We start from the raw sequence: 26,985 nt of genomic DNA, 5'->3' as shown, positions 1-26,985 counted from the left end.
TCATGTATCTTTAAGCTCCTACTATTTTGCTGTTCACCCTTGGATTCTACTAACTTTTCAGTGTCATTTCCATGACATAAGAGCTACAAGTAAAAATAGTAGTTTAATATACAAAAAGAAAAACCAAAACAATGTCCTTTTGCTCACACCCTAATCATTCAACTCACAGAAAAGTTAAGATGTAGATTATCTAGGCTGGGTGAACAGTCAATATTTATGTAACTGTTTGAAGTCTTTGAAAAATTAATCAAAGTGGCTCCAGAGAATAAGACCGATTCTATACCCCACCCCTATGAAACCCCCAAACGCATAGCATTACTGGCTTGCTTTAGATGAAATAAGCAACTATTTTGAAAATTGCCTACTGCTGTCATAGAAAACAAAGGGTACAACATAGATGTGCCAAATAATACAAAAATGTTAAACAGAGTTAGCTAATGTGTAAAATCCAAAGTGTTCTCTCAAGCTACGTAAACTGCATACAAATCTAATTCAAAGACAGATGGATTCCTGATGACATGACATAGTTTAAGTAATAAAATTAACATAAGATCCAAAGGGAGTTCTGTGTATGATTAATTATGAGAATACGATTAAAAGATTCATGCTATAATAATAACATCATTTGGAGCCTGAGAGTTCAAGAAAATCATAAAACCTTCACTTGTAAGAACACTGAGCTTGTTTTAGCAAATTTTACAAAGTTACTGGAGTGTCATTGATATTACTTTGGCCTACTAGCATCAGGCTTTACTAGCACAAAGTTTATTTCTTAATAAGGCTGCAAAGAGTATATATATGACTTTAAAAAAACTGGTGACCCCAATTCATACATTCCTACCTACTAAAATAGGTCCCTGAAGACAAAATAATAAAAGAGAGTTTTTCTTTTATGTATCCCTAGCAAAAAAAGCAAAAAGACAAAAACAATGCAATTTTTCTAAAATAGGTGATTGAGGGGCGCCTGGGTGGCTCAGTCGGTTGAGCGTTCGACTTCAGCTCAGGTCATGATCTCGCAGCTTGTGAGTTTGAGCCCCGTGTCGGGCTCTGTGCTGACAGCTCAGAGCCTGGAGCCTGTTTCAGATTCTGTGTCTCCCTCTCTCTCTGTCCCAACCCACTCGCATTCTGTCTCTGTCTCTCTCAAAAATAAATAAACATTAAAAAAAATTTTAAATAGGTGACTGAGTTTCTCAATCACAGATACAGTCAGGCCCGCTAAAAGCAACATTCCTCAGATAGCAACATCATCTCACAGTTTTATGATGGGAATACAATAGTCAGATATCAAGCCAAAATCCAGAAAACACCAACATTTACTGGGTTGCTAACATTGATGGTGGTAGTCTCAATAAGCAGGACAGAATATCATTATTGGTCTCTCTTTTGTTCTTTAAAATTTAGTTTTCAAGTAATTTATAGGGCTTTCTATCCTATTATAACAAAATACTTAATTATGAGATTAGTAGTCTACATATACTTTAAAATGGGAAACATTTTAGAATGAGGTGTACATACTAACAGAAAAAGAAGAAATTTTAAGTTATTCCATAAATTTGGGACTAAACTCAAGACATGAACAGAATCATATTTGATGGAAGAATCAGTCATAAGAATTGGTATTATGTAATCTGAAAAGGATAAAATGACAAGATAGACAAAAGATTTAAGTGTATTATATTAAAACCTCCTTTTCACATATTAGATCTCACCATAAAGTGTGGGAGAGCACACGCTTTCACACTTTCTCTCAAAGACTTCCATTAATATTGAAAAAATACAGCCCCAAAGGAAAAATAATTAAGACAATATGTAATGAAAATGGATTGAGAATTTTAATATGTATTTCATTTTCTGTGTATATTTTAGTCTCCACATAACTGTTTTAGACTCAGTCAAATGAACAATCTGCATGATCTTATATGCTCACTTGAAAGCCCATATAAATGCCAAAACATCACATGCTTCCTGGGAGTTCTGGTAACATAAAATTTAAAGGTTTAGACATTCACAATAAATATATCTACATTCTAAGCATTCACTAGAATTTTCTAGATGGAAGGACACATGGTTACAATTTTTCAGGCATTTTAAACTATGTAGGCAATACCTGTCTTGTACTTCACAGTAAAATGATAATTCCCTCTTTAAGAACTTGCTCTCTTGACTCACTAAAGTTATTAACTTATTAATCAATTTAACGTTTTGTGAGTGCTTATTACATGCCTCACCCTGGTGTTCTGTAGACTCCTAACTGAGAAAATGACAAAATTTTGTGTATCATTCCTAATAAGAAAACGTGTCTATACTCTTCAGATCATATAAATCTTCAGATCGTATAAATCTTTCCCTTTTTACTAATAAGAATACGTGTTATGCTAATAAGTAGAGCAAAGGGTCCCCAATGATAATCTCTATTGTTGTGTCTACAGTAAATCATCAAAAGAAGGGAAGGGAAGGGAAGGGAAGGGAAGGGAAGGGAAGGGAAGGGAGGAGAGGAGAGGAGAGGAGAGGAGAGGAGAGGAGAGGAGAGGAGAGGAGAGGAGAGGAGAGGAGAGAAGAAAAAAGAAAGGAGAGAAGAAGAGAAGAGAAGAGAAGAGAAGAGAAGAGAAGAGAAGAGAAGAGAAGAGAAGAGAAGAGAAGAGAAGAGAAGAGGAGAGGAGAGAAGAGGAGAGGAGAAGGTAAGCCATCAGGTAAACACCTGGTACATTGCCACACAGTAAGTTAACAGTCTGATTCATGAACATGAGCTAAATGAAAATGGAAAATCAAATTAGGAAGCATTAAAGCCATATAAAAAAAAATTTTAAAACAATAAATTTTTATAACAGAAATGCAGTAGAGAAGACTGGGAAATTGATATACAGATCTTCCTCAACTTACAATGGGGTTATGTCCCGATAAATCCAACATAAATTGAAGATATCAATAAGTTATGGAAACCAATTTGACAATAAACTTCATATATTGAAAAAAATCATAAAATTAAATTAAATAACAACAACAAAAAAGAAGATATCAATAAGTTAGAAATGACTTTAATGCGCCTAACCTGCCCAAGAGCATCCTAGTTTAGCCTAGCCTACCCTAAATGTACTCAGAACACTTACGTGAGCCTATAGTTGGGCAAAATCATCTAACACAAAGCCTATTTTATAATAAAGTATTAAATATCTCATGCAATTTTTGAATACTTTACTGAAAGTGAAAATAGAATGGTTACATGGGTACAGAATGGTTGCATGTGAATCAGTTGTTGACCCTAGTCATCCTTTGGCTGACTGGGAGTTGCATCACAAGTGTCATACCACATACTGCCAGCCCTAGGGAAAGATCCAAATTCAAAATTTGAAGTAGGTTTCTACCGATCACTTTCCCACCATTGCAAAGTCAAAAAATCCTAAGTCAAACCATTGCCAAGTTGGTGTGTGTGTGTGTGTGTGTGTGTGTGTGTGCACGTGCCCGCCTGCACAAGGCCAGGCCATTGCTCTAGGGAGCATGGGATAAACTATCAGCTTGTGGAATTTCTTTCCAAATCTATATTTACATAATTCCATTAAAAACAAATCTAGCTTCCACCGCTTGCCTCTTCCCCCACTTCCCACCAAGGAACAAAAAGAAGCAGCATAATCTTGAAAGGGCCCAGCTAACACTGACAGCCACAATTGCATCTAGCAGTATAGGTCTGAGGACAGCTTGAGGATTTTAAATAGCCATAGGCCCATATTAGAACCCTGCTGAAGACCAGCCCCAGGCACTTCATCCCAGAACAATGGGCAGTCATTGATAGGTGATGTCAACTGTTTGAAGGGTAAGAATGAAACCATTTTAAAACGGAAACAGACAAAAAGGCAAACTCCCTCAAGCATTTTCAAACTATATCATAATCAATGGTGTTGAAAGCTGCCCTGAGATCAAGTGCTGAAGGATAAGACTTCGGGAGAAAGCGAAATCTGCAATGTAAGGAAGTCATTTATAACCCTGACAAGGGTAGTCTCCCCATTCACAGTGCTTTGGGTGACTCAGTTCACATTTAGAGCAGTTTGGTAGCTATATATCCAAATCTTTGGCCATCACCCACAGAAAGTAATTCTGGGAAGGGAGAGAGGATGGCCATGGTATATGCATAGTAAATAGCCGTGGGGGTGTTTTCTTGTCTTTTCTTGACTGATCCTGGAACATCACCATTACCCGGGTCTGTCCAGAGAGCTTCTTGACTTGTTTGTGTCTTAAGAAGCTTCGCGCAATGTTTGAGTTTCTCTGTTCAACTAACTTTCTGTAAATTTTCCTATACTCACCAGAACTCAAAGAAACCCTGGGATAATATTATCCATAACTTGTTTCTTGGAATGATGTGGAAGTTTTTGTTTTGCTTCATTTTTTAAACAAGAATCAAGGATCTCGGTATTATTTAAAAGTAGCCTCTGATATTTTATAATGCTCCTTTAGAACATTATCATGGTGTAATTAAATCAGTCATGCTGGTTTGGAATATTTTAGCATACTTTATGTAATTTTTGAGGTTAGCTATTTATCATATATTGCCAGACACTCTCAAATCTGCATTTTTTAGCCAAATAAAAGACATAAAGCATTTGTATCATCAGAACTGTCATGCAGGCTTTCCTCAAAAAATAAAAAACTTTTAACCTGTATCTATTGTAAAGCTGCTTTTCACAGCTTTCTAGCATGAGATTAAATATACACTTGTCGAAACACAATGGATCAAGATTTAAGTAGATTCTGAGTGGGGGGAGACACCATTTGCCATAGGCCCATTAAAATGTGCAAATAGGGCTAATCACATGTGGGAGAGGTATTTATAAGTGAAATGTTGAAATGCACAGGGGAAAAAACCAGAAGGCAGGAGTATAGTGTGGACTGTTGTGATGGAAGCAGCAACACTGTAGAGTGCCTGCAACCTAGCATCACATGTCGGTTCATGCTGAAACTCTGGGGGTGTTCTTCCTACCCGCCCTTGTCACAAATCCTGAACACCTTCCTGGTGTGCTCAGCAGCTGAAAACCATTGGGATGGTTTTCAATGTGAGCAATGGGGCAAGAGCAGCCTACAGAGCTTTTGAAACCTGATTTTTGTTTCTGCTTACTACATGGCATACCAGATGCAAAAGACAAGAAGAAAAACATGTATGTTTTCACTGGCAAGCTTACAGAGCCTCACGGTCAGAGGGATCTTATAATTTCTGCCTATGCTCCTGGAAACAGATTCATGATCTAGGTTGCCATGTGTGTGTGTGTGTGTGTGTGTGTGTGTGTGTGTGTGTTTCAGGAAGTAAATGAAAGTATGGTGTTAAGACAGATCATTCTGAAATATAGTTTCTTAATAATCCCGAGACTCTGGTGGAACTAAAGAAAATCCTCATATTTTTTTAGGTGGATTTTCTTCTACCTAAGATTTTCATTTGTTTTCATTTGTTCTTGGTGTCCAGACAGATTCCCCTGCTACTCAATTGAATGCTCTCATTGTTCTATTGAAGAATATTCTCCATTATTCACCATTAAACCACTTAAACTGTATAGGATAGAGTTTACTATAACTGGAAACTTCTTTGTAATTATTTGGACAATCTTTTGCAATGAGTCATAAATTCATTTGTTCAACAACACCAAAAATGTTGGCACTTTCTGGGCTAGACAGTATGCTAAGCACTGGGGATGGAAAGCTGAAAAATAACACATTGCCCTTATCCACGGGAAGTTTCCAGTACATACAGGGAGGCATAAAACAAGATGATAAAGGCCATAAAAAATTTAAGTTCAGAGACCTAAAAAGTGCACATAGTAAAGGGAGTTAATTCTGTCTTTTGGGAGGAAGTAGCTGGAAAAAGTCGATGTCTTCCCATTGCAAAAAAATAAGAAGAAAAAAATATTTGTATTTATTTAGGGTAGAATTTTCTGCATTTTGGAGCTGACACACTAATTTTTATGTTACATGCTTCCAATCCTCCTGAAAAAGTCTTGTTTTACATCTCCAACCATTGACGTGAGTGAAAGCTAGCAGTTTTGAGAACTTGATCACATCTACTGAAATAACTAAGACAACAAGGGCAGTGTGGAATAGCAGTCAATGATATGGAATTTAAACCCAGATCACCAATGGGGTAGAAATGAGAAGTGAGTCAAATGGCTTTCTTCCCAGTCAGTATAGAGCTGTTTACACTCAGCAGATGAGTGCTTGCTTAACTCAAGGAAACGGGACTGTGCCAGCTTCTGTTCGCATGTCATGATCTCAAAATCTGTTATCATTATCATCACCACCACCACACTCATATAGAGCCCAAGCCACTCTCCCAGGCACTGTTCTACTACAAATATTACTCATGTGACCCTCACCTGAATATATGTGATAGATACTATTGTTACCCCCATTTTACAGATAAGAAAACTGAGGCATAAGGAAGTAACTTCTTAACCACTTAGTAAGTAATAGAGCTGGGAAATAAACCCAGGTAGTCTGGTTCCAGAAGCTTAGCTCTTAACCACTATACTAAACTAATTATAGATTTTTTACATATGATAAATATTAAGTACAGTAATATATCTACCTGGGATAGTGCATCCTAATGGAAAAAAAAAAGTTAAAATACAAGTTAAAAAAAGTTTACATACAAGAAGTAAGGGATAAATCATCTCTAAGATTCCATAAGTCTGTGATATCCTTACACAAATATGTTTCACCACAAAAACTGACCAGTTCTTTCCCCAGAACTCTTCTATTTTTCTCACTTAAGTATGTCTCATTTTTAAGATTTAACTTCAAATATGTTAGTCATTAAAATTAACCTTAAAACCATAGAGGAGCAGCCATTTCTTTTTTTTTTAATAAGTTGAGCATCTATTTTCTTCTGTAACTACTGAAAGATGTTAAACACAGAGTTCCAATGAGTATCATGTGGGATTTCTACATTTTATGTTCTTTAGCCGTCTCAGATTCACCTGCCTGCTATTTATTACTATTCTTTCATAATTGCATGACCACTAAATTTTATCTTAAGTTTTATGAATATTTCTTTTTTTTAGAGAGAGACAGACAGAGAGCACGGGTGCACATGCAAGCAGGGGAGAGGCAGAGGGAAAGGGAGGGGAAGAATCTTAAGCAGGCTCCATTCTCAGCTCAGAGACCAATGGAGGGCTTGATCCCCTGAACTGTAAGATGATCACGACCTCAATGGAGGACACAATCTCACTACCCTGAGATCACGACCTGAGCTGAAATCAAGAGTTGGACACTTAACCCACCAAGCCACCCAGGCACCTTTTATGAATATTTATTAAATATATCCCTTCTTTCTCATCCTCAGTGCCTTCAGCTTTCATTTTTCACTTCAATTATTGCAATCAACTCCCTTAAATTACTGAGCTCTAACTATAGGCCATTCATTGTGCTAGAAGCATATCTTCACCTCATTTGACCCTCAAAAAGCTCTGAACAGAGTAGTAATATTCACACTGAACAGGTAAGAACAAGCTTCAAAGAGATTAAGTAATTTGCCCAAGGTCACACTACTGGTAAGTGGTAGAGCTGGAAGAACTCAATACCAGTTCAGGTATTCCATAACAGTTCCATATTTTTTCCAAAACCACCATCTTAATTGATTCTGCCTCTCCTCTGCCTCATACATGTGAATTGATAAATACACGTGTGATGTATAATAGGAAAAATGCACAAGGTCCGTCCAATCTACTATACCATCAAGACTTGGCTTTCAATACTCTATCATCCACTAGATTTTTTACCTCATATTAGATAAATATGTTCTGGATCATCTACTAAGAAAAAAATATATATGAGTAAATGTCTTTATATTTGAAAGATAGAAAATTAATTCCATTTGTTTTCATTTCTTACTGTTATAACATTCAGTAAGCTTTAGGAATGAATCCAGTCTAACTGTACCATGTTTTCAGGATTGATATTTTCAACAAAATAATTTTTTCTCTAAAAAAAGAATCTCTCATGAAAAATTATTGGATGAAAAATACAATATGACAAGAGAAGGAAATTTATGAAAACTGTGGTATATAATACAAGTCTAACACAGCAATTTCTAAAATAAAACTTTCCAAAGGAAACAAGCAGTTCTTAAAATCTGATATTGTAATGAAAATTTAATAGGACTTCCAAACAAAGAAGCATTCATCTATTTTAGGACGTTTTGAGAAACAAAACCAAGTATTTGCCTAAGAAGTCCAGTCTCAGAACTTTTGCTATTGTTAACTCCATAATAGTCATCTATTTGATTTGCTGGTATAGTTTCTTTAATTATTGCTTCTAAAAGTAAAAAAAATATATTATTGACAAGCTAAAACAGGAAGTCTAATTAATAAAGTCTAAAAACAACTTCTATAGGGAAAGATAACAATTTGTATCATTCTGTAAATTCCATATTGCTCCATTTCTTCAACTACGTATTCAGTATGACAAAAATACAGCAACACCAATAGTTTTCATACTAAAATAAAATACTTATATGCAGTACTTTTCTGCAGAATAAACAGCTTTATGTAATAACCTTTCATAAAGATATCAAATAAGGGGATAAAAAAAGAGTAACTTTCATCTCCCCAGTTTTTCATGGACGTTTCCCTCCCATCTTTCCTATCATCTATTATTTTAAACTAAGCAACTTAAAAACAATTTAAATTAAAGAAAAATGACTACATGTACCTTCTTTTAAGAGAGAACAATACACCTGCTCATAGTTCAAGCTTCATCATAAGTGTCACAAACTTTCTAATGTTTAATTGTTTTTAATGTTTTTATTTATTTTTGAAACAGAGAGAGACAGAGCATGAGCAGGGGAGGGGCAGAGAGAGAGGGAGACACAGAATCTGAAGCAGGCTCCAGCCTCTGAGCTGTCAGCACAGAGCCTGACGCGGGGCTCGAACTCACAAACTTTGAGATTGTGACCTGAGCTGAAGTAGGTCGCTTAACCGACTGAGCCACCCAGGTGCCCTATCACAAACTTTTTAAACCTTTTTCCTGATGATCCTACCCACAAGTAGAAAAAATATCCTTTGTTTTGCATCCTTTTGAAATCATGTACACTTGTCTTAGAGGCTACACTGGATTACTGCATTAATTTGTTTCATCTGTCCCCACTACAGGATTGAAAGTTCCTTAAGGGCAAGGGATACATCTTATTTATTCACCTTTGATTCCTTGCTGCCTGATGCAGAGTTTGGAAAGGACTTCATTAACTAATGTTTGTAGAAAGAAAGAAAAGAAAAGAAAAGAAAACTAAAGAAAAGAAAAGAAAAGAAAGGAAAGGAAAGGAAAGGAAAGGAAAGGAAAGGAAGAAAGAAAGAAAGAAAGAAAGAAAGAAAGAAAGAAAGAAAGAAAGAAAGAAAGAAAGAAAAAAGAAAAGAAAAAAAGAAAGAAAGAAAGAAAGAAAGAAAGAAAAAGAAAGGAAGAAAGAAAAGAAAAATAAATAAATTATATTATGTTTTTTCCTAATTAAGGCCACAGTATTAATACTATTCTTGCAAAGTTGAAATTTAAAAACCAAAACTGTAATAAAGGAAACTTCTTATAAGTTACTTCTCAAAAAAAATCAGCAATATAAAGAAGAAAAACACGCACATTTTCCACTGCAAATTTTCAAGATCTGATAATGCCTGGTCACCCAGATGGTTGAAGCATGTTTATTTTCACATCACACAATCTCTATAACAAACACTACAGGGGATCCGAAACCACTTTTTACATTAAACTGAATTCCTTGAGAATTTATTCTGGTATGTTGTTATACAAGCAATGCTTATACCAAGAACCACATTTATGTCTTATATCCAAGCCTGTATTCCATTACGATCTATAGGCCCGGCATGATTCATTTACAATGCAATACCAATAGCTTACTTTGTAGAAATCAGCAGTTTTCACACCTGAGACATACCTGGTTGGTTTTCAGATTGTGTCATTTCAGTTTGTTCTCTTTTGTTTTCTGGGACATACTATTTAGTGCTCCTCTGTTTTCTCAAATAGTAATCACAGTAATATTTTCAAATGTGCCTTACTTTTTCTTGCGTGTTGATTTTTCATCCCTATAGTTTTAAAAGACCTCTCTCAAAATTCACCGATAACTTTCCAAACTCAATAAGCTTTTTCTTTTGTCAGTCTCCATTCTTAGACTTTCACAGTAGTATTTTTGTACTTCTCTTTTGGCTTTTGTGACACCAAATTATCCTGTTTCTCACTCCACTCCTCTCTGACCACTGCTTCTCCATCCTCTTTGATATCAGTATGCCTGTTCTCCATGTGCTGGTCCCTGTCCCACAGTCTCCTCTATTTACACTCTCATCCTCTGCATTCCGGGCTCCATCACCTCTACTTGACCTAGCCCTGGGCCCTATACAGATGTAAGCCTGCATTTCTGGTTGTTTTATATGTCTACCTAGAAAACCTTCAAACTCCTCAAGTATAAATTTTTGAAACAGAGCTTACTTCTCCTCAGGTATAGCCCTCAGATCTCATTTCTGTTGCAATGTACACTTTAACAACTCTCTTTCTCCCTCGTCTATTCTGCAATATATCTTGCAACAATGCTTTCTTCTGGTTCTACTTACTTCGCCTCAATTTAGATCTTCAATTCCATCCACCTGGACAGTTGTAAGATTCCAAGTCAACTTCTAGCTTCTTTCCCCTCTCCAACACAATAAATATATGGCTCTTAAATTAATCTTCCTTGAAGACATCTCTGATTATGTATTTCCACTGCACAAAAAACCATCAAGGAATAGAATGCAAAACAAAATAAACAAAAAAACCCTTAAGTCCAGCATCCAGGAACCTCTGCAATATCTACCACTTTTCCAACCTTATCTCCTTCTGTTCCCTTTGGGTATTAGACATTTAAGCAGAACCAGCTTACTGAGTCATTGTTGTGCATGCTCCAAGTGAGTATGTTCATCTTTGCACTGCTAACATTAAGAACGCTGCCTTGCACATAAAAATGTTCAATAAATATTTGTTAAGAGAATAAATGATAGCATATAAGAGTCGTTTTACCCTGAAAACATATCCAGTGTATTTTATAAGGATGAGATAGAAGTTACTGTAAACTTTATTAAATGCAGAGAGTAGAGTAAGCCAAAGGAGTAATGGGAGTGGAAGCTACGAAGGAAGCCCCAGGAGGACCCTCTCCCTAAAAATATTATTAGCTTTGTTGGAAAGCACTAGACTTAAGCAAAGGGCAAATGGTAACTTGCCAAAGAAGCTCCCAGTACTACACATTTTTTAGAAGAAATTCAGTTCTGCTGTTCTTTATTTACTTAAAAATGGGTGTGACCTATCAGAGTCATTTGTCAAGGACTGAACAGTTGCAGCATAACAAATTTGAACCTTTCACTATGAATAATGCATAATTAACATACTAGCCAGAGGATGCTAAACGTTCAACTCAAAAACATTCTGGTACCAAAAAGTAAAAAGGAATCTTATTTGGTAAATTAAAACATATGTTGCATGTTTGACTCTCAACATCCATAAAACTGAAGGAATAGATGCCAATTTGTCTAATGATGATAAAGTTGGAAGAATAGAAGGAAATCAGTTCTTAAATGACTGTATTCCAGATAATCTTTCTCCTATCATTGCTTTGAGATTTGTTTTGAGATGAGATCTTTATAAGAGGATTTGAACAATATAACATTAAAAATATTCAAAAAATAAACAGAAAACGTGTGTGGTCTGCTCTGTAATTGGCACTCTTGATTCTGTATTTATAATAAATAGAGCTCTTAAATGATTCTAAATAAGAAATCAGTGTTCTATACCATTCCCTATGTTTGACCTTTGAAATTATTTCTTCACTATTAATAATTATTCATTACCTGCACCTGGCTATTCAAATAAAATTCTTGCTAACTCTCCCTGGAAGAGTCCCTCCCCTCTTACTCATAACAGCCTAGTAAAGTTTCATTTTCAATGCAGCAGACTCCCTTTAGACTCCTTTAATGGAGTTAGTTGAATGTCTCCTGAAGTACCCAAAGCATTATCAAAATATCACAAATACGGAGAATGCAAACAAGCGGTATTACAGCCAGGTGATGAAGGTCAACATCACCAGTCATAAATCACGTAGACAGTAAGTACCCTTGATATAAGGTGATGAAAATGGTACTTTATGGTCTTATTCCCTGAAATCCATAAACATCAGGACAATCCCAACTGATGGACATTCTACAAAATACCTGATAAATAAGTAATCTTCAAAGCAAAGTTACCAAAAACAAGAAAAGTCTGAGAAACTGTCACAGCCAAAAAAAAAGCCTAAGGAGACATGATGACTCAATAACTCAATGTAACATGGTAACATGGATGGGATTCTGGGACAGAAAACAGACATTAGGTAAAAACTAAGGAAATGGGAGTAAAGTACAGACTCTGGTTAATATTCTCAAATCAATACTATTCATTAATTGTAACAAATGTACCATGCTAACAGAAGATGTTAATAATAGGGGAAACCGTGACGTGACAGTGGAGTATAAGGAAACTCTCTGTACTATATGCTCAGTTGTTCTATAAATCTTAAACTGTTCTAATAAGTCCTATAAATTAAATACAAATACCACAACTAAATTCACTGATAGGACCTCTGACACAAGGTGCTGTATTATATGGTTCAGCATGGTGAGTCTGGAGGAGGGAAAACAAGAAACGGGTCTAAAAGTAAGTAACAGGGTACCTGCTGTCACCTAGCCTGTGTGGTATCCCTCTTACTCAGGACATGAGTGGGAGGATAGTGAAGGCTGAACATGGACCTGCCTATCAACCACTCAGTGTGTGAGCAACATGTTCCAAGAAGCTACTAGAGACACAACATTCAAGTCATCCAAGAGCCATGGCTGAAACCCAGCCCTCAACAATGCAAATTGTTCATATACATGCTGTGGAATTATTTTTTATTTTAGTGAAAACAAAAACCAAAAGCTTTCTTTGGGGGAAACATCATGATCAAGTCCAACATCAACAGCCATAAATCCTGAGGACTGCAACTTTAGGTTTACACAAAGCTTTTGACTAGACAGAGCATATAAGGTGTTCTGCCCCTCTCACATATATTTAACCACATTACCTCCCCCAACCCCTCTCTTCTAACTCTCCTCTCTCCCCTGTTCCCTTCTGCCACAGAAATAGCACCAGGCATAGAAATAAAACTGCCTAACCTATGCCTTGAAGTCTAATGGCCTTCTCTGAAGTGATCCATGTACTACCCTTGCCTGAAAGACAGAAGTGACCTCTAACTTATGTGTACACACCAGGAAATAGACTCATCTGTAACGTTCAAGATCCTTGTTTCACATTCTATGGTCCTCTGCTTTTTTTGACCCCTTCAGGTTTAAGATCATATGCATTACTAAGCTGGTTGCTACACTTCCAGGAAGGCATGTTACTTTTATTCTGCCCTCTTTATTTTATCAACATTTATTTATTTTTGGGACAGAGAGAGACAGAGCATGAACAGGGGAGGGGCAGAGAGAGAGGGAGACACAGAATCGGAAACAGGCTCCAGGCTCTGAGCCATCAGCCCAGAGCCCGACGCGGGGCTCAAACTCACGGACCGCGAGATCGTGACCTGGCTGAAGTCGGACGCTTAACCGACTGCGCCACCCAGGCGCCCCTGCCCTCTTTATTTTAATAAGCTCCGTTGTTAAATACAGACATTCAAGTATATACAGTAGGATTTATATTCCTCAAAAATTTATTGCTCTCTGCATAGTGTGTCTCACCTGTATTTTTTCTTGAATACGTAGAATTCCCATAATAGTTAAAATACTGAGATATACACTGTTCTCTGATTATTATTTAAGCTTCATTCAATAAACTATTCATATCATTATAATTTTAAAAACAACACACAAATTGACTGGCATCCAAAAAGTTAGTGCAGGAGTTATTTAATACCCTGAAGCTTCTGGGCAATGAATAGACTCTAAGTTTCTTTCTTTATTTTGTTTTTTTTTTCATTGAAAATATATTTTTTAAAAAAACATTTAAAACTTAAAATCATATTTAAAAAATAAGCAACACACATGGAAAGGCATATATTTACATTGCTCATTTTAGTATGAGATAAATGCTTTGTGACTTTTAATCTTAGACATCTTGTCTGATACTTGGGAAGGTTAGTTAACACAGCTGAGGGGCTGTCTCAGTTGAGTTTAATTGCTGAAAAGCATCTTATACAGTGCTCTGCACAGGTGTTCACCAAAACACTATTGTGCACATACAATGAGAAGATGGTCTATGAACTAGAGAAGATACCTTCCAAAAGAAAACCTTTTATCTTAGATACAAGCTCATAAAAACATCTATTAAAAGGCAATTGGGTCAATAATGTATACAAGGAATTTAGCCAGTGTCACAGATATTTGATGTAATCAATTATTATCAAAGTTAGTGGTAGTATCTGTGACTTCGCTCTTGATTTTGTAACTTCATCATTCTCTAAGTTTCAAAAATAGGTAATAGGTATGCAGTGTTAAACATTTTTTTTTCTCTGATTTGCCTAAGTACAAATTTAAGTTGAAGGTCCCAGGGGAGAGCTAAATGTAAACAAAAGCAAACTGAAACATCTTTTATTTTCTCAGCTTCATGAGCCTACATCTCTAATACTATTAGATGACAGAAATAATTTTGAATTTCTTAAGAACTGGAATAATTATGGCTCCACAACAAGGGTCAGGCAAAGGGGCACAATTTAAGGTTCTAATGCCAAGTGTGGTCAACCTGAACTGAGGTTCAGGTGGGCAGTTGTGAGATATTCACCACATACAAGTTGCAAGAATCAGCTCAAATTTTGAAAGTCCACATGAAATGATAAATTCTTAAACTTTCTAGTAGTAAGAGGGCTAGATTGCTTTCAATCCATATATATAAGGCAATTCCAAGTCTGATAATAAAGATTTCATCCTAAATGTAACTCATAATGAAGAAACAGGGCCAATTTTACTTTTCCAATTTTATTGATCTAAAAATACAGCCTTCAGACTGTATAAATGAGAGAACTTTGCATTGTCAGAGTCTATAGGGAGGTTCAGCGGTAAATAATTTTGCCATTTCATGAAAACACTACTTTTAGTACATTTTGTTAGCTCATATTTATTGTTCATAATGCTCCAGGCTCTGTGCTAAGTTTCATATTCATTATCCACAAAGGTCACAAACTATACACCAACTCAGTGTCCCCTATTCAATAGAAACAGAAATAATAAAGGGGTCACCTGGATGGCTTAGTCGGTTGAGCATCCAACTCTAGATTTTGGCTCAGGTCTTGATCTTACAGTTTGTGATATCAAGCTCATGCTCTTAGTGTAGAGCCTGCTTGGGATTCTCTCTCTCCCTCTCTTTCTGCCACTCCCCCCCCCCCATGCTGGCTTGCTCTCTGTCTCTCTCTCTCTCTCTCTCTCTCTCTCTCTCTCTCTCTCTCAAAATAAGTAAATAAACACTGGGGAGAAAAATTAATCTAACGATAAGAAAGCATTAAGGCATATTTTAAGAGTACTACTTAATTTTTAAATACTTCATTTTAACTTTGCTATAATCCCACAAATCAGAATAGACCAAGTACCTTATCTCCATGCGAAAGATGGGTAAACACTTCTAGATAGATTAATTCAACACTTTAGAATTTGGGGGCAGATCCAGGACTAGAATCTACTTCTCTTTTATCTAAACTGCATTGAAGATGTGAAAATTAAGTTTACTATAAAAATAATAATGACTAGCAATAGGTTTTAAAAAAAATCCTGAAAGATTTTCCAGGAATAGATTTGAGATGTCTGTCATTTTATTGAACCCACTGGATATCTCTATTATCACAAGAATCCTGCTGTACTAAAATGGGTGATTTATCTCTCTGCCTCCCTTAAAAATCTATAAATTTCAAGAGTGCAGAGACCTTGCCCGATTCAACTCAGTCTCATGAAACTTAACAATCTTTATTAACACAAAGTTTCAGGGAGAACTGAAACAGGAGTTGTGCCTGTACCTGACTGGCACCTGAAGAAGAGGGCTGGATAAACACAGTGGGAAACCTGGAAGTGGACGTTCAAGGACATCTTTAAAAAAGAACTGAATTAAAAGGGTCATTATGTGTCCCGGAAAAAAACTGACAGAAAAAAATCAAACTGGAGACATAACCTTAAAAAGGTTATAAAGAATCATTTACTTATCTTGGCAGAAATATCAGATCATTATTATGAGAGAAAAAAAAAATCAGACTGACCTCACCCTTCTCCATGGCAAAATTCAACAGTAAAAGATAACAGAGTGTATCTATTTTAAAAATCCAGGAAAGAGGGGTGCCTGGGTGGCTCAGTCGGTTAATGGGCTGACTTGGGCTCAGGTCATGATCTCATGGTTTGTGGGTTTGAGCCCTGCATCAGGCTCTGTGCTGACAGCTCAGAGCCTGGAGCCTGCTTAGGGTTGGTTGTGTGTCTCCCTCTCTCTCTGCCCCTCCCCCACTTGTGCTCTGTCTCTCCTCAAAAATAAAAATTAAAATTAAAAAAAATTTTTTAAAGCCAGGGAAAAAAAGTTTTTTCCAATGAAATAACGTTAATCCATTTTGGGCAGGTCAGTTTTATTTCTGATCTTCAATTTCTTCACTAGAATGCCTACTTCACAGAACATAAGGAAGGAACATGGCAACACTTCTTTATAACACACATCAACTTCTTTACCTTTCTACAAAGTGGAGAATTCAAAAGTGCTTGGAAGTAATTTGTTTTCTTTATAATTTTTTTTAGAAATTTTTTTAAAGTTTACTTATTTTGAGAGAGAGTGTGTGTGCACATGGGGGAGGAGCAGAGAGAGAGGGACAGAGAATCCCATGCAGGCGCTGTGCCGTCAGCGCAAAGCCCAATGTGGGGCTCAATCTCATGAACCATAGATCATGACCTGAGCCAAAATCAAGAATCAGACGCTCAATCGACTGAGCCACCCAGGTGCACCAGAAGTAATTTCTTCTACTTAATTGTACTGATTTCATTTATTCTGTTCTTTCATCAAAAAATGCATCACTTCAGCCAGGTCACAATCTCGCGGTCCGTGAGTTCGAGCCCCACGTCGGGCTCTGGGCTGATGGCTCAGAGCCTGGAGCCTGTTTCTGATTCTGTGTCTCCCTCTCTGTCTGCCCCTCCCCCGTTCATGCTGTGTCTCTCTCTGTCCCAAAAATAAATAAACGTTGAAAAAAAAAATGCAAAGTTAAACTACTTCAGCCCAGTTCTTATATGAATGATCGTAAATCATGAGGTCAGATCTATTTGAGGCATTTAGGACGGTTAATCTACTATGTGACTTATTTGAATATATTTTAGAACTATATTGCTGAATAGGTAATGTTTTCTCAAAGATGCAGTGGAACTGACGTAAATAGGAAGCACTATATTCTGCATGAAGTTGGAGCTTACAAAATTTATTGTATATATGTAAAACATTTCTATTTCAGAATAAAGTGCATCTATAAATATAAAATGTTTTCATTTCAGAATCAAGTGAAGTTACTTGTGAAGCAAATTGCTTTTTCTCTAAATAGAGTTTAAGTTCAAATTAGTACACGGGAAGTAGAAAAAGCACAGGGAGCTGATGATTTTACATAATTCCTTCTATAACATGTCTTTGGTCATTTTCATCCGGGAAAGTTCAATCTGAGTCTTCATCTATGATTTCCTTGTTAACAGGTTTTCTTTGTTTTTCTTCTGTACTCTATCTTCACATAATAATTTTTTCCCCTTTGGTAAATGACTTTGCATCTTAATTAAATGTAGAGGAAGATATCTGTCATCAGTCATTTCATTGCATTTGTCCAAAATTCAAGAGACTGTTAGGAAACTCTGAAATTCTTTTCAGGAATTAAATTGAAAATACACAGTTCTAGAACATATAGCAACCAGAACTAAACAAATTGCTTGCAAGTGCTGAAATGTAGTTATGTTACGTCTGAATGCCTTATTAAAGATAATACACTTATAAGTAAGTGCTATTTTTTAAAAAAACAAAACTCTCTGTCCTCCTTAGGCTTCATACACTTACTCTTGGTCAGAATGCAACTAGAACATATCAGTTTTAAATTCCACTTGAAAGTTTATTTCCTGAATTAACATCGTTGAGAACTATAGTGAATCACATGATAGGTTGTAACAAGGATGAAAACTGTCTTTTGGACTCAGGATTAGTGACCGACATTTTTAAAGGGTGAATGCTATCACCAAAGTTAAATCAAGGTTGCTAATATTTAAGCCTGGGTCAAACAAAGAGACAATTTTTTTTTAATAAATGGTCTGAGAAAGGTCCACTCTTTAGCAAAGCTTGTATTTTTTACGTACAAGAATAGAATCTAAATTTGCTGTTTTCCTTCTTTTTTTCCCCCACTGTGAAGGGAAAAATACAAATTTGGCAACATCCTCAGAAGACAAAAAAATCATGTGAATAGTTGAATAGGAAACTGGAGGAAGCATTTTTTGAAATGCTTCAGGATAAAGTCAAGTCCTCAGCCTGGCATGTAAGGGCTTCTATAATCTGAACCACAGCCTTAATTTCTACTTTGTTGCTTTGATTCTCCTTCCTGTAACCCCTTAACTACATTAGCCTCTTCCCTACTCCTCTAAAATGCATTCCCTTTTTCTGGTTTTCATCTGAAGACCCTCCTTGTTCCTTTTGTCCCTCCAGATCCCATCTCTAACTTGCAGCTGAAACTAATCTCACTAAGGAAGTCTTAGTGCAAAGTACCCCCCACCCCCCGCTCTCAAAACCCTACATCAATTGTCTATACAATTTAATTCTCAATTATCATGCATTTCTTTCTGAAATGTCCTATATTGTTGCTTTAAAACACTATTCTAACCCAAATTGTCTTAGTGTGGTATGTGTGTCTGTCCTATACTTTTATGCATATCCATAACACTTAACACAGAGTTCACAATAGACTGCTAAAAAGCATATATCACTTCTTGAGAGCCCTTTTAGAAGTCAGCCAAAGCATTTCCAGGACAATTCTTCCCTTTCCTGCTTACTAGTAGTGGCTCACATGTCTGACTAATAACTCTTTGGGTGAAAAAAGCCCTGTGCAATACTGTTGTCCTTAACACTAGACTCAGAGGGAATCCATTTTAATCTGAAATAGGCCAGGACACATCACCACTTATTTTGAAGACTTTGGCTGCTCTGCATGAACACACAAGTGCAGGAGAAGTTTTCCAAGATTCATTGAGATGTGAGCCCACGCTATATACCTCAGATTAGAACCAAGCCCAAAGCTGAAAGAGCTGCAGACTCTTAAAAACATTTATGACATGTTGGTCAGAGGCAATGGATGACAGCCCAAGGAAACAGTAATGTGATACTGAGCTTTTCACCTTGAGGTGACTGGTTAAAACTCAGCTTGGGATCACGAAAAATTTATAGCCTTCTAATGCAATAAAGAAAGCTATTCGTGACCAAGGGAAAGTGACCATTGGACAAGTGACGAGCACTGGTCCACAATGAGATCTGAGACAGAGGCACACAGCCTGAAAAGAAGTAAAAACACATACAGGCACACATGCGTGCACATACAAACCCCCCCCCCAAACCCCTGCCAGCCACAGTGGAATAAATATTGCTTTCAGGCAAGAATAGACTTTTTGGGGGGCAGCCCTCAAGGTTCAATCTCTCACCCTGTTACATTTAGAAGCTAGAATTTTAAGGTACTTATACTAAATGATGGATAAAACAAAATTGTTAAAACATGTTCCCCTTAGTCAATCAAAAACAAAAGTGAATTTCATAACCATACAAGTAGACAACAATGTTTGTAAGACCACTCTAGTGCCTCCTTATATAGAGAGAATTTTTATTAAGTGTCAAGAATTCTTAGAGGTTGGCACAAAAACAGACACATAGACCAATGGAATAGAATAGAAACCCCAGAACTAGACCCACAAACGTATGGCCAACTCATCTTTGACAAAGCAGGAAAGAACATCCAATGGAAAAAAGACAGCCTCTTTAACAAATGGTGCTGGGAGAACTGGACAGCAACATGCAGAAGGTTGAAACTAGACCACTTTCTCACACCATTCACAAAAATAAACTCAAAATGGATAAAGGACCTAAATGTGAGACAGGAAACCATCAAAACCTTAGAGGAGAAAGCAGGAAAAGACCTCTCTGACCTCAGCCGTAGCAATCTCTTACTCGACACATCCCCAAAGGCAAGGGAATTAAAAGCAAAAGTGAATTACTGGGACCTTATGAAGATAAAAAGCTTCTGCACAGCCAAGGAAACAACCAACAAAACTAAAAGGCAACCAACGGAATGGGAAAAGATATTCGCAAATGACATATCGGACAAAGGGCTAGTATCCAAAATCTATAAAGAGCTCACCAAACTCCACACCCAAAAAACAAATAACCCAGTGAAGAAATGGGCAGAAAACATGAATAGACACGTCTCTAAAGAAGACATCCGGATGGCCAACAGGCACATGAAAAGATGTTCAGCGTCGCTCCTTATCAGGGAAATACAAATCAAAACCACACTCAGGTATCACCTCACGCCAGTCAGAGTGGCCAAAATGAACAAATCAGGAGACTATAGATGCTGGAGAGGATGTGGAGAAACGGGAACCCTCTTGCACTGTTGGTGGGAATGCAAATTGGTGCAGCCGCTCTGGAAAGCAGTGTGGAGGTTCCTCAGAAAATTAAAAATAGACCTACCCTATGACCCAGCAATAGCACTGCTAGGAATTTATCCAAGGGATACAGGAGTACTGATGCATAGGGGCACTTGTACCCCAATGTTCATAGCAGCACTCTCAACAATAGCCAAATTATGGAAATAGCCTAAATGTCCATCAACTGATGAATGGATAAAGAAATTGTGGTTTATATACACAATGGAATATTACGTGGCAATGAGAAAAAATGAAATATGGCCTTTTGTAGCAACGTGGATGGAACTGGAGAGTGTGATGCTAAGTGAAATAAGCCATACAGAGAAAGACAGATACCATATGGTTTCACTCTTATGTGGATCCTGAGAAACTTAACAGGAACCCATGGGGGAGGGGAAGGAAAAAAAAAAAAGAGGTTAGAATGGGAGAGAGCCAAAGCATAAGAGACTGTTAAAAACTGAGAACAAACTGAGGGTTGATGGGGGGTGGGAGGGAGGAGAGGGTGGGTGATGGGTATTGAGGAGGGCACCTTTTGGGATGAGCACTGGGTGTTGTATGGAAACCAATTTGTCAATAAATTTCATAAAAAAAAAAAAAAGAATTCTTAGAGGTAGCTAAGTTCCAATGAAAAAGAGCATGCAACTTGGCATGAGCAGATCTAGTCTGAATTAGAGCTCCAAACTTCTCATCTACCGAATGGGGATGACAATGAGCTATGTTCATAGAAGATTCAGAGGCTTGAAAGTTAAAGGAAAAACTGTTAGGGAAAAAAAAATTTAACTCTGACAACCACTTTATAATTCATATAAAACTACAGTCACGTTTTTATCCTCACTGGAAAGTTACACTGAACATTGGTCAAATTTCCTACTCTGTGCTGAACAAAACAAGAAATCTTAGACTTAGGAGCTTCCAGGCACATGGAGAGCTTGGACAATAAAAGGAAACTATCAGACATGACTTTAATAATGCTTTGAAAAAAGACAAACTACAAGTAAAAATGACATTCCCCTGCCCCTCATTAGTCTGACATGGAGTTCTCAACCCTTTTGTGAATTACAACTAAAACTTCTTTGACGTCTCAACTATTTTAATTTTTCCTCTACAAAACACACACACAGCTAAAAGGTAGGTTTAAAAATAAATGCTGTGGTCTTAAGACTAAGAAAAATTTCCAGAACTAATGACAATCCTGTAAAATAATATCTAAGGCAAAATATATTGGGACCAAAAAATTTTAAAACATGTTTTTGCACTATTCTTAATGTAACCTGGATGATAACATTTTGGTAACTTCAAAATTATCATCAAAAGACTTTACTACTTACTAAATCCATATTTCAAAAAAAAATTTAAATGTTTATTTAGTTTTGAGACAGATAGAGGAAGAGTACAGGAGGAACAGAGAGAGAGAGAGGGACAGAGCATCCTAATCGGGCTCTGTGCTGACAGCAGATAGCCCGATGCAGGGCTTGAACTCACAAACTGTGAGATCATAACCTGACCTGAAGTCAGACTCTTAACCTACTGAGCCACCCAGGTGCCCCGAGCCTTATTTTTTTATATTATGTCTCAAATCAAATTCGTCACTATGCCTGAAAGTGCTTTTAAAAAAATGTTTGTTGAATAAATGAAACAATAAATGAATGAAATAATGAATGAGTGAATGATGACTAAAGTTTGTCTTCCAGGGTTTTGTAAACTTTTCTACATGTGTAAAATATCCTTTCAGTGGGCGACAGGGATCTCTTCCCTTCTCCATTGATAGTTGCGTAAAAGTACAAAGGAAATCCATCCAAACCACAGGCACATGTTGGATAAGAGATAATATTTAGGGCTGACTAGTGAAACAAGTCCTCATTCAGATCCTGCCAGAAAAACTGAGGTTTCACAAGGCAAACTCTTGAATTTAATTTTCTTCATTTCCATTACATTTGCTTGGCCCAAACACAGAACTCCATCAGAGGAGAGCCACTAAATACATCACCGTAATCCTCTTGAACAGTCAAGTTCACTTTATACTATGATTTTTTTTTACTTTTCTTTCTTTCTTTTTTAAATGTTATTATTTACTTTTGAGACAGAGAGAGACAGAGCATGAGCAGGGGAGGGGCAGAGAAGGAGGGAGACACAGAATCCTAAGCAGGCTACAGGCTCTGAGCTGTCAGCACAGAGCCTGGCGCGGAGCTCGAACTCACGGACTGTGAGATCATGACCTGAGCTGAAGGTGGACACTGAACTGACTGAGGCAACCAGGCGTCCCGGTTTCTTTCTTTTTTTAAAGTTTTAAAAATAATTACTCAAAAATAATGTATGGCTTTATGTTTACTAACTTAGGAACTGTCTATTCCTTTACTTGTCATTAAAACTTTCTTTTAAACTTTGTTTGATTCATATTCATACCTAGCACTTGACATAAGCTTCTTGTGTTTGGTAGCTGACTATCAACTCAATCAAATCATTTACATCACACGGCATCGGGATACTACATTTTGGCAGCATACTTCATGCCACACGTCTGAAAACTTTAGGATTCCAGACACTCATCAGTGGAAATATGGATTGTTGATGATTAGTTTGCAAATCCTCCCCTGAAAGTCAAAATAAACCTTTCTTTAAGTCATCTGATAAGTTACAAAGATAGCATTTGAAAACAGGTTTTTCAAAAGCTACAGAAAGCAAAGCAGAGCCTTCTAATGAGTTAGACAATAACACATCAGCCAAAACATATGCTAATCATGCATTTGAATCACTGGCCCATATTTCTATCTTGTCTAATTTTTTCAAGTTGTTAAGGAATAGCATTTACTTTATTTTACTCCTATATAATCGACCATTTGTTGTTAATGTGGCAAAACATTATCCTAAATAAAACTATTTTCAGCTTGAATATCATTGCAATATACTAGAAATTTGAAGCACGTGCAGCAAAATGAGTTAAATATTCCAAGTGATGAATTAAAACTTCTGCTATTCCCCAATTCCAACTATTTTAGATGACAGTGAATAGACATATTATTATTTTATTGATACTAAGTCATAAATGATTCTCGTATGCACTGAGAATCCATTCCATTTTACATCTGTCAGAACACTGAAGACACACTTTCTAAGGACTCGGCCTCCACTAGAACAAAGTAGATGATATATGTATTTCTCTTCTAAAAATACAATGATAGTTTTTTTGTTTTTTTAACCTAGGAACAGTGAAAATTCGGTGCTCAGAAATGCTTTGGGGAACAAAGGAAACTCACTCCATTATTCTTTATTGGAAGAGGGTATAACAATGAAAAACCAAAACATCAGGAAATGGATAGAGACTGCGGGTTCTCTCTGACTTATCTTCTTAGTGCACACTGCTGGAGGGCAGCACATGTGCGGCCAATATGTCTGGGCTCAAGGGTTTCATACCAAGAGATCATACAGAGACACTGCAGCTCATGCTTCTCTTGAGAAAGCTTGGAGGATAGTGAGCCAAACCCTCGCAGACCCTGAAAACCAGCTGCCCTTCCAAAAACCCTTTGAAAATATTCTGGGTGAGACAACAATAAAATGAACCGTGAAGGGATAGGAGACCAGAGTATTTGTAAAACAAGGCCTAGCTGGACTTAAGAAGGTCCCCTTCTAACTTCCTGCAAGCTCTTATCTAGATAATGAGAGAGAAGACCAAGCTGCCACATTAGCCCTGGCAACCCCTCATGGACACGACCACAGGCAAAGAATTCATTAATTAATTAAGGAGGAGCAATACAAACTATTTACCAAAAGTAGAAATTTGGTCTTTGCATACCCAAAGATTCAGATTTGTATGGAAGTTGAAGACATATGCATTAACTGAACCGTGGGTTTAGGATATAGCAATAGAATGAAATTAGAAATAGAGCTGTGGAAAACAGTGAGCTGGTGACATGAGAGTCAAATGGACATTGCCATCATCACTCAACACGTAATGCATGCTTTTTTCATGCACATTAGAATAGTGTGTCGGCCGTAAACAAACTCTGCCCTACTATCATCATTTTCTTAGCAGAGTAAAACTTTTTCTTCTACAGTTCACTACACTAAGAGACTTGTTTTATTATTGTTATTATTATTATTCATTATTAAAAGTACTATAGACTTAAAATTCCAGGGCACCTGCGTGGCTCAGTCAGTTAAGCATCCAATTCTTGATCTCGGCTCAGGTCATGATCTCAAGGTCATGAAATCGAGCCCCACATCAGGCTGCACGCTGAGCCTGGAGCCTGTTTGGGATTCTCTGCCTCCATCTCCCTCTACCTCTCCCCCACTTGTGCACACACCACCTCTCAAAAAAAAAAAAAAATTAAAATTCCATTTACCAACTCCTTAACCTAATAGAAACTTTTTACAAGTTCAGTTCCTTCTATTTATAAATAAACAGGCCTGTCAGAGCTGCAGAGCTCCTAACAAACAACTATTTCTCCTATCTGATTATGGGAGTAGTTGCTGACAGGTAGGCCATGTTAATCTAAATTATATTATCTTAGGTAAACAACACATTTCGCTTTTTAAGATGTAAATAACAATCGTTTGAAATGATGAAGGGACAACATTCACTAGGGACAGATGGTATATCACTTTTGTGAAGGCCTCTACTTTAGTAAACTGTATTTCTATCACTATATGAATGCCTACATGAAGGCCTTTTTGTTGCTCTAGACAGCACTTTTGTGACCCTGAATCAACATCAGATACTTTCTGAAAACTTGCTTGATTTATAGTGTGCTACTTTTCCTTCAGCAAGCATAGGAGTGCTAAATGGCTTAAGCTGATGCCTTGTTTCTAAAACCCGAGCTATCTTTCAGATAAGCCTCTGTGAGCCAGAAGAAGGCCCTGGGTAACCTGATGCAGCATGTGATGGTTACCCAGAGGTGCTCTGAAACACAGGGACTGGGGCTGAGAATCCACACGCCCGGACAAGTGCATGTTTCTGTTCGTGATACCAATCCTTGCTTAAAGTGAGGAGCCAAATAATCCATGCAAATGAAGGCTTTGGATAAGATGATAAAGCAACCTGTCATATTTAAGTGAGTAAATATTTTTCCATATGGTAGATGCAATTTAAGTGTAATTCAAATATCTTTGATATTATGAATAATTTTCACTCTCTGAATTATCATTAAGCTGTCTTATTCTCAGAAAACCCCAAAATAAAACTTTGATTTTTGATCATTAAGGTTTTCATCAGCCTTCTTTACATTTATATTAGTTTGCTTTACTAATTAAATAAATTAGTTTGCTTTTACTAATTTAAATAACTCTACTCAGGTCAGATAATTTCATCGGATAATAAGAAACATAATTTATCAATAAGATAAAAAACAAAAATAACCCCTTCCTCCCAATCTACTTCAAGCACAGGACATTTATATAAGCACTGTTAAGTGTAAAATTTGAGAGGTTAGAAAACCAAATGAAATAATTTAGAGGCTATATTAAGTAGTTATTAAAAGCATAGATTTTGAAATTAGATTGTCTTGACTCATTTCTGACTCCAGGACTTCAGTTTTGTGATATTGGGTAGGTTACTTAATCTTGTGAAAACTTAGTTTCCTTATCTGTAAAATGGGTGTGAAAACAAACTACTTCATAGGAGGTAATTCATGTAAAGTATTCAAGGCATACAGGACTCACAGCAAATGCACAATAAATATCAATTTTATTATTATCTTACAATATTTCCTAGTGATCTAAATATCTTTAACAAAATGTTTTCCTTTAGGAGGTCTTATGTATAGTACAGAAAACATAGTAAAGTCAAACTATAAACCTAAATCTTTTGTAGAATTTTATAGTGAGATAGAAGAATGTTGGCTTTGTTTCAAACAAGATAAATTTAACAAGTAAGGAACTAGAAATCCACATTAACATAAAGGTTACATCAAACTGATTTGGAAAATCCACATCATAAACAGAAAAATAAACAGATTTTCAACTGAAGTATTTGAATTTCTAGACAAGAAGCAAGTATACAGTTAATGTTATACAAAAGAAATAATGTAGTAAAAATACCATATTCTATTTATACCAAAAGTTCTATTTAATCTCCATGAAAGTGATGTTTTAGCTCTATTACAAATGGATTATTTATATGTAATATCATAAAGAAGTGGTGAGAAAAATTTCAAGAAATTATGACAGCATAAAAGAAATGTGCAAAATTAACAAAGGAATCATCTGAGGGAGGGAAATTAAGCTTATGTAATCACATCTATGAGGGTAAAGAATGTTTACATCAAAAGTAAGCTTAATTAGATTTAAGTTACACACAGTCACCTTTATCTTC

The 26,985-nt window shown here is 36.5% G+C and overlaps 1 protein-coding gene across 15 annotated transcripts in view; it reads right to left on the bottom strand.

Annotated features, from left to right (window-relative positions):
* Nucleotides 1-26,985, bottom strand: part of COL25A1 (collagen type XXV alpha 1 chain) — a 469,374-nt gene that overhangs the window by 242,351 nt on the left and 200,038 nt on the right. The window lies entirely within an intron of this gene.

This window comes from Prionailurus bengalensis, chromosome B1 (assembly GCF_016509475.1).
Source record: "Prionailurus bengalensis isolate Pbe53 chromosome B1, Fcat_Pben_1.1_paternal_pri, whole genome shotgun sequence".
Lineage (NCBI taxonomy): Eukaryota > Metazoa > Chordata > Mammalia > Carnivora > Felidae > Prionailurus > Prionailurus bengalensis.
Note: the sequence above shows the minus strand (reverse complement) of the source record. Positions and strands in the feature narration are given on the sequence as shown.